The 9592-nt window shown below is 33.8% G+C and overlaps 1 non-coding gene across 1 annotated transcript; it reads left to right on the plus strand.

Annotated features, from left to right (window-relative positions):
- The first annotated feature begins 290 nt into the window (after positions 1-290).
- Positions 291-397, plus strand: LOC141723189 (small nucleolar RNA R71). Its single transcript, XR_012576177.1, has one exon. It is a non-coding gene; the product is annotated as a small nucleolar RNA R71 (small nucleolar RNA).
- Positions 398-9592: the final 9195 nt, after the last annotated feature.

Raw genomic sequence — 9592 nt, forward strand, 5'->3', positions numbered from 1 at the left:
CTAGTGATTTGATTAACTCCATAATTGGCCAAAGTGTCCACCTTCATCGTCAAAGCCTTAAGTTGGGCAGCTATAGCAGTTGCTGCATTCAACTCTAGAATTCCCACTACTTTTCCCTGAGTCAGTCTCTGAGAAGGATTCTGGTATTCATTAGCAACCATAAGTTCAATCAATTCATAACTTCATTATAGCTCTTAGCCCACAAGGCTCTTCCTGATGCTGCATCGAGCATGGGTCTAGAAGTAGCACCCAATTTATTATAAAAATAGTTTATAATCATCCAATCAGGCATGCCATGGTGTGGGTACTTCCTTAGCATCTCCTTTTATCCATCCCAAGCCTCAAACAGAGATTCAACAATTTGCTGAGCAAACTGAGTAAGAGCATTCCTGATTGCAGTAGTCTTCGCAATAGGGAAGAATTTAGTGAGAAACTTTTGAGCCAGATCATCCCATGTGGTGATAGACCCTGGTGGTAGAGAATGTAACCAGTACTTTGCTTTATCACTCAGAGAGAATAGGAAGAGTCGCAGCTTAATAGCATCTTCAGTCACACCATTGAACTTGAAAGTATCGCAAATCTCGATAAAATCCCTGATGTGTATGTTGGGGTCTTCAGTAGGAGAGCCCCCAAACTGAACTGAGTTCTGTATCATCTGAATCGTGCTTGACTTGATCTCAAAAGCATTAGCTAAAATGGTTGGTCTGATGATGTTTGAATGAATATCATTGATCTTAGGCTTATAATAGTCCATCAAAGCCTTAGGAATTTCTGCTTGATCTCCCATTACTACTAAAGCTGGTTCCTCGATTTTATCTTCTTTTTCTACCTTTTCTTCATCCTCAAAAACTTCCCTTCGAACTACTTCAACTTTTTCCTCGGCTTTATCCAAAGTTCTTTTATGAGATCGCGAACGCATATGCATACACGCTCGCTAGAGTACCTGAAATAAGACAAGGAAACATATAAGTAAGAATGTCCGAGTCAGTGAACTTTAACGACCATTGATGACAAATAGATAAACTAAAAATTAACATCGAGTCCCCGGCAGCGACGCCAAAAACTTGTTAGTCGCTAAACACGTGCTAAAATTTACGTAAGTATACGCGTTCGTAAGTGGTATAAGATATAAATCAGATTCGTTCCCACAGAGACTGGTTTAGGTTAACTTTGTAATTTATGCACTTATGCAACAATGATATGACTATTATTTAATGTTAAGATGATTAACATATTGAGATTTTTTTATAACTAAGATTTAAACTAACAATTATAACTAAGAGAATAAGAATGGTTGAATTAATATATATGAAAAACATGGGATTCCAACTTCATTAAATATTTTATTCAACAGTTTTTTCGTTCTTAACCTTAGCATGTAATGGTGATGATACTAATCATATAACACGAAACTCATAACCACCAACTTTCGTTGTATGAATACCATACTACCAGACATCCAATAAATTGATAAAAGCTGAGTAGACACCAATTATATTGAGACCCTATATATCTATAGAATTTGATAATAGAACAGTTTAATGCACAAGTTATCTATCGTGATTACATAGGGCAGGTAAGATGGTTAAAATTACCTACAAATCATGTAAATAAATACACATGAACCTATGCTAGCATGACAAGTTCTAATCCCTTAAATTCACTTTCGCTTCATTAAGAATTAACAAACTACCTTATAAGTTCGCGACACTCATAAGATGAATAAGCACAACCAATACTAGGTTATCATACAATCACCATACACTAAGGCATCGAAATAAATGAACTAAAGAAATCCATAAATAAATCCGCTAGAACCCCACGATAACGATTAGCCCATAATCGAACTCATTATCAATGTGGGTTCTGATGAAAGCATGGTATAATAAATGTAGTCTTTATAAACGAATAATAAAAAAAGTGTAACAGAAGAGTATAAGTTCAAGAATAAGAAAACTAGCATCCAACGCTATAACTTAAACAAAGAATCATAAGTTAAAACTAGGTCTTCTTCGCCTTGGTTGAATTGTGCTAAAACGGCCTTCTTTACTCCTTCTCCCTGCTCTCTGATGTGTCTCCTTTAAAAAACAAACTTAATTATGTATATATAGCAGCTTCATGCATAGTAGAAGTATTTTGGATCAAAAGCCCATTAGAATCAGGATTCTTTGAATTCGACCTGGCGCGGTCGCGCGCTTGACCAGGGCGGGCGCGCTGAGTTTCTGGACTTTGGGCACGGGCGCGCGCTATCACAGTGCGGGCGCGCTGACTCCCTGGATCAACTTCTGATTTCTTCATTTTCTTACTGAATTGAGCCGTCTTTCCAAGAGCTTTTATTCCAACACCAAATTAGCACCAAAGTAGTGCTAATTCACCTGATTACTTAGATAATGCCCGAAAATGCAAAAACACTAGAAAACATATTAAAATACCAACAACTTGAGTGCAAGTACACCAATTCAAAGCTATATAGAGTGTAATAAAGTGTAATAAATTCCACTAAACACTACCCCAACAAACCTAGGTAACATGCTAATGTTGTGATGTTTAATTTCAAATTATTCGCGGTTACTTCAAGTAGGACTATGCATGAGGGTTCACCTGAATGAGCGGGATAACAACAGTCTTTAAGTGGGACAGAGATGACTACGGGTGAAATTTCTCCTTCTTTTGATTCAATTTTAATGGGTGAAGAGAAGTTCAGTTTCCTTACTACTTTAGTAGATGAAAGGTTAAAATGCCTTATTAATCTAAATGAATGGTCTTGAACACAATTACTTTGCGTATAAGACAAGTAATGACATAGCAGACAAGAGCTATAAGTAAACACACAAGAAAAATTGAAAAATCGAAAAGAAAATCTTAGATCTATGGGTAATCCTTAAAAAATCTCTAGACAGCTCCTAACTTTTGGACTATCAAACAATTTATAAATCTAGATTTATTTAAACTGAATGGCCAGGTAAGCGGGGGCACTTCCTTTTAAACAAGGCGCTGAATTTGAGAACTGCTAGCCTAGTCACCAATCCAAATTGGCTAGGTAAGTGATATACTTGCCTTGTCACCAAAAGTTCGAATAATTCCAAATTTACTTTCTCTTTTAGGTACCTTCATAATTGAGCTCGAAATCCTAGGGGCCAACATCTACTTAATTTTATTATGGTAGGTGAATGCAAGATGAAGAAATTAATGATTTATGGGCCAAGAAAAGGGTGATGAAATCCCTCACCTTATCTTGTAATGAGGTGGCACCCTTAAGATTGATTAGATGATGCAACACACAAAGAGTAATATAATATACACTTATGAATGCACTACAATACGTGTATTGTTCTAAATTGTACATACCTCTTTTCTCCGGCAATCACCACAATTGTATAAGATGAAAAACAATAAATACAAAAAGAAAATCTAGATGATGTGATCCTATGAGATAGAATGAACGATGCAACAAATTGGTTTTTGATAATTAAGTAACTACTACTTTTGGGTTTTTAAAATATTTGTTTTTTGGATTTTTCAATAATAAAAGTGAGAAAGAAAAAATAGAGAGGTGATACGGAATACCGAAAAGCGCTTTCAAAAATTTCAAAAGAGATGGTGATACCTTCTAGTGATCTTCTTGTCCAAGCTTTCCATCGCTTCACTATTCCCTAAAAAACAAAGAGGAAACAAAACAAACTAGTACGAAGAATTAAATATCAAGGAATGAAAATTAACAATAGTCCCCGACAGCGGCGCCACAAAAATGATATGTAAAATAATAAGAACTGCAAGCGCACAGTGTTTAGTTCTAGCCATTACAGGTCAATCCACACAGACTATGAATTTTCAGAACCCTAACATTTTGAATCAGGAGAACTAGACAAATAGATTTGAAATGAGATTTGGTTAACCTAATTAGCAAATAACAAATAATATAGAAAACCTAGGAATCCGAATTCGTTAATCAATCACAATTAATATCAACTCACCCTAAGATCAATTCTCTTTTCTTCACAAAAATAATGTATATCAGTTAACGAGATAAGCATATTCTATGAAACTTGTTATCTAACAATAACCCATCCAAACTTCATGGAGCAAGCATAAGTTATAAAAAATAAATCTGGTAAGAATAATATATCAAAATCACTTTGTCAATTGAACAATTAAGCACCGAGAAAAATTATGAGAATCAAATAATAGGAATGAGAAGATATCAAAACAATTAGATAATAGGGAACAAATTTAGCTACACATGATTAAAAGATGAAAAAACAAATAATTAATTGGGTGTCTTGGGTTGTGTTGGGTGTCTTGGGTTGTGTAAATTAAAAGAGGGGAGACCCATATATATAGGGAAAATATGAGGGTTTGGGTCTTGGAATACAAGTAGGATTCTTAAAGTATTTCCTTCTTCTTCTCCAATAAGTATTCTATTTATCTTCCAATTCCTTTGACTTCAAGAATAGTGCACCTCATTCCCTATTTGCACCTTTTCCAACTCGAATTCTGATTTTAATTATTTTCCTATAAAACAAAGTAAAACAATTTATTTATTAGTAAAATTATGAAAATGGACATAAAATAGGTATTAATAATATGCAATAATATGAACCTATCACATACCATATGGTTTTAGTACATAATTTGATATAAAATACTTGTGTTTTATTTCTGTACTGGTAGATCTAGTTTAGTGTTGGAGAATTGTTAAGTTGATGATTATGTTTTGCTGAGCGCATTTAAGTGATTTTCAATGAGATAAGCTTTTGAATTTTGGAAACTTAAAATAATAAATCTAGGATGGGGTGTAGGAGCACTCTTCTTCCTGTTTTTGCACTTATTTGCAAAGGAAAATCGCTACTTCAGTGTAACTCTTGCATGGATTTATAGGTCCCAGATGTATTACTATTCAATTCGAAGCTATTATAATTTTACCAAAAAAATATACTTAAATTTAATATTTTATGCCTTCTTGAAGCATTATAAGTTGGATATTTTGAAAAACATATGTTGCACTATGCTTGAACTTCTTTATGAAAATTTAATTAGGTTCCGGTGCATCACCTAAATTGCAGTTTATCTTGATAGAATAGTTGTAAAAAGCTCCATTATTTGAAACTAGGATTTCTTATTATTACACCAGGGGGCTGATTTACGGTTGAGTTGCTTAGCATCTGGTAGGCTTAGAAACCTGAATTACTGATTATTACAATTGTATTCATGATTTATTATACTTTGGCCATCCTATTCACCTCCTTTCCTTTCTTAGCTATTGAGGTATGCTTCTGAATTCTGGAAACTTTATAATGTTCGTATGATACCACAAAATTATGAAGTGCATCTCTAATATGTGCCTTCAGAATTGGCCCACTCAAGCGATTACATGGTCCAGCACACCTGTCGCCCAAAAGGATACAATTTGTGCTGAATTTCAGGTATATAGTCTTGTGTAAATATGTTCTCATTTGCCGTCAATTATCATTTTAATTGTGTAAAGGGGGATACCATTCGCGATAAAAAATATGTGCACCGCTGAAATATGGGAGGAGATGTGTAACCAGTGGAGAGACGAAAAATGGTTGAAGAAAAGAATGATTGCTTCAAGTAACAGAGCTGCAGGTGGCGAGAAGGTGAAAGATACCTATGAAGGCGACAGTATCTCCAAGTTGCAACATATCGCTAATAGGTTATGAAATTTTTTAATACGTTACAATCTTAAATTCTAGAATATCACATATTTATTACTTTGTAATGTTGGAAGTATGTCTTGTACAGGAGTCTGAGTCTCAAGGTCCTATCAACTGGGTAGATATGTACCTGAAATCTCGTGAAGGTTTTCATGAAGTTGCCAAGTACGCGGTAAGATTTAATTAATTTTGTTTTTATTGTATACAAATTAAAGTTATTTTTTTCATTAACGTATTTAATTGTCATATAATAAGGAGTAAGGTTTAGACTAAAATTATAAAAATCTAATAATTCAATTTGTGTAAGTACTCTTAACTATATATATTATCATATAAAATTTTAATAAATCTTTCACTGAATGTATTTGTTTTCCCTTTTTTCTTTTCGAACTAACATCCCCTTGAGTTGATCCATATTTGGTAACATCTATATGAAGTTTTTCCTTTATTAAGAAAGCTAAGTTGTACAAGACTAAATATCATTAAGAAAAAATTATTAGGCTTTAAGTATAATGTAGAGGGGGTGAATATAGTATTAATAATCAATTCAAAATAAGTACTCAACAGTGAAGAATAATTTTTATATTAGTGAATAAAAACTGATTAAAAAACTCTCTCAAAAGATGAACAAATATCCTTGAGAGCTACTAGGTTAAACATAATGATAAAACAATGCACGACACATATAATGTTAACCTAATATATGCTTATATATACTACACAGTTAAATAATCTTAGTTGAAATGATATACATGAATAAGGAATCCTAATACATATTGTTAGATATTGAATACAACACAGATGGGGGTGAATGTGTTTTGGATGTTTTTAGCCTTGATCAAAATTTTATGGATGTGTGAACAAAGCAGGTAAGAAATGCAGTTCTATTATGTTAGCATAAATAAAACATCAAACACAATATTTCAAAACGCACTTAATTTTGTATAAAAATCAAGTTGTGTCTTGCTACAAATCCTGGGTTCTTTGTAAGTAAAGAACTCAGCTTTTATCTTGAGAGAGTACAAGAAAATATAAAATTGTTTGTTAGACTTAAAAACAAAGGCCCAGTGTTTACTTTATGGATTAGTAAACACAGGTTTACACTGCATGCAATAAGATGTACTAACCCTACTTTAGGTTATCTCTAAAGCTTTCCATTTTTGGCTTAGCGGATCCTTGAAAATCTTGTAGGTCAGTGACCTTCCTTTGTCAGTTAATCTTGGCCCTTGATCTTGCACTCTTCAAGCTGCTTTTGTAGACTTTTCAATATAAGTGATTAGATCGTTTGTTGATTGATAATCTTGAATCTTTAACTTTTCTGCATTTTGTGCTTGAGGTTTATATCAAGATCTCCAGTTTGTTCTATAGAGAACTGATATCTCGATAAGTATAATGGCTTATCGAGATCTCTGAGTTCTCTATAAGTGTCTTTGACTTGTCGAGGTCTCTGAGTTCTCTATAAGTGAACTTGGTTTGTCGAGGTCTCCAAATCTCTGAATGTAGAAATGACTTGTCGATATATTTGAGATCGCTTTATGTATTTTGACTTGTCAATGTATCTGAGATCTCTAATGAGAAATTGACTTGTCGATATCTCCAATCGTCATGTCTTCATTTTGACTTTTCGATATCTCTGAGTTCTTTATATGCAAAAATGACTTGTTGATATCTCATAAATCTCTATATACATTTTGACTTGTAGATATCTCTAAGATCTTTAATGATAATTTGACTTGTCGATATCTATAATCTTTATATCTTCATTTGACTTGTCGATATCTATAAGCCATTTTGGACTTCTCGGTAAGTCATTATAGAGTTCTCGAATGACTTCTCTATATGACTTGATCTGTGACTTGTAGATATCTTGACTTAGAACATTTTTCCTAAAACAGATTTATTCAATACCAAGCTTCTACACCTTTTCTCAGAGGCATGATCTTGTTGATCTTCTTCCAGAGTTTATTCTTAGGCTTGAGACTGTTCACGGAAAAATACTCCAGTCTGATCTTTAACATTTTTACAAACTCGAGTAATAAAATACAAAATACAGATTTAGACTATCATATAACTAAATCTTAGGGTTGTCAATGTGACTTAGTCTTGTTATAATACATGCATGTCTTACACAACAATCCCCCAATTTGTGAGAAGATTGCTTATCACAAATTCATGCCAAGTAACAAGACTAACCCCAAGTTACAATGAAACAATGAAATTATTACATAAAACTGACATAATAACAAATACAACTTTTCTACACTTGAGTGATTACATGAGTTTAATAAGTACATCCATCACATGAAATTCTCATAGCTTGATTCTTTTCTAATGAGGTCCTTTAAATTTACAAATACTTGAAGTTCCTCTATGATTTCAGTCCTTCTTAGAGCTTCCACAAACTTGAGCCAATCATCCAATGAATAGCAATTTAAGTAACCTACTCTGAATCTTGAGAATCTACCAACTTTTATGTTCAGAAAGTGTCCATCCTTAGAAATTCTACTCATCCCCTTTTCCTTGAGCTCATTTGATCTCTGTTCAAACATGGAAATTTCTTCTGCATACTTCATTTCCCTTTCTTCCTTTTTAGCCTTTGTTTTTGCTCATCTTTCATCTCTTACTTTCAGCCATACACACATCACATTTCTCCATGCCCTTTTACTTGTGTCCTTATCCTTTATCAAGCTAATCACCCTCTTAACTTCTGTGGTTGAAAGTGTGTCCATTAAATCCCTGCCAAGTAAAGTGATGGAGCCATCCTGATAGTAGATTCTGACTTCTCTTAACGATACAACCCAAACTTTGACTATTTCTTTAGCTAATTATTGAAAGTAGTCATCATATGTGATGCACCAATTTAAAGGTAGAAAATCAGTCTAATTATATCAATTCCAGATAGTCCCCTCTTCAACTTGCAGTTTATTTGGTTTTCTCCCAACAGTTTTGAAATGGGTTTTGATTTGTGTCTTAAATGAATGTAGGTTTGAGATTTTCTTTAGGGTGGTTTGTCTAGAAGTGATTGGTACTTTGAGTAGAGTGTTTTCAGTTTGTTTGTACAAAAATTTAGGCTTAGAGGTTAAGGGTAGTTGAGTGTTTGAGCTTGCAGGCTTAGTGGTTTGAGTAAGTTGAATCTTGACTTGCAGTTCCTGGACACTTCTTTTCTTTGAATCCCCTTCTCCACCTTTTCTATTTCTTTTTACATCCTTCTTCTTGTCATCCTGGCTCTTTCTTTTCTCATTCACCTTGCTGCTAGTTTCCCTAGAGGACTGACTTGGATTTGATCCAGAAGGTTTTTGATCATCTTTATTCTGCTCATCATCCTCCAAGTCATCCTTATAATTGATCTTTATTTTGGGCAACATAGCTTCAACATCTCTCAAGTATTTCCCCAGCATTTTGATCATCTCTTCATCTTCAACAGTCTTTTACTTTTTTGTCTTCAAGTCAGTTTCTAGAGTCATCATCAGCTTCTTATTTTCCATGACACATCACTTTGGAATCTGGAAATATTTGTAATGTTTGGTGGTTGAACAGATGTATGCCACTCCCATGATTGGTTGGAGATATGCTTCTGGAAAAGCAGCTACTTGAACATTTTTTAATTCATTGAGAAATAGAGTGTCTTCATGAATCACTCTGTTGACTTTGTTGATCAGAATGTCCAATTCAGATGCCCTTCTTGTGATGAGTTAATAAAGGCACACCAATATACACTTTTCCACACCAGAGTCATTTATGTTGACAACAATCCTTCTCTTTTTAAAGCCATCCATAGTTACCAAGATCACCCTTAAAAAATTTACTTTCTTGTCCCAAGCCTTTTTGTAAGTGAAGAAGTTATTGGTTAGAGAAGCCCTGAGAGCCTTTAATAGTTCATCAAGTTCTTTGCTTAGACTAGGTCCCTCAACTACTTT

This window comes from Apium graveolens, chromosome 4 (genome assembly GCF_009905375.1).
Source record: "Apium graveolens cultivar Ventura chromosome 4, ASM990537v1, whole genome shotgun sequence".
Taxonomy (NCBI): domain Eukaryota; kingdom Viridiplantae; phylum Streptophyta; class Magnoliopsida; order Apiales; family Apiaceae; genus Apium; species Apium graveolens.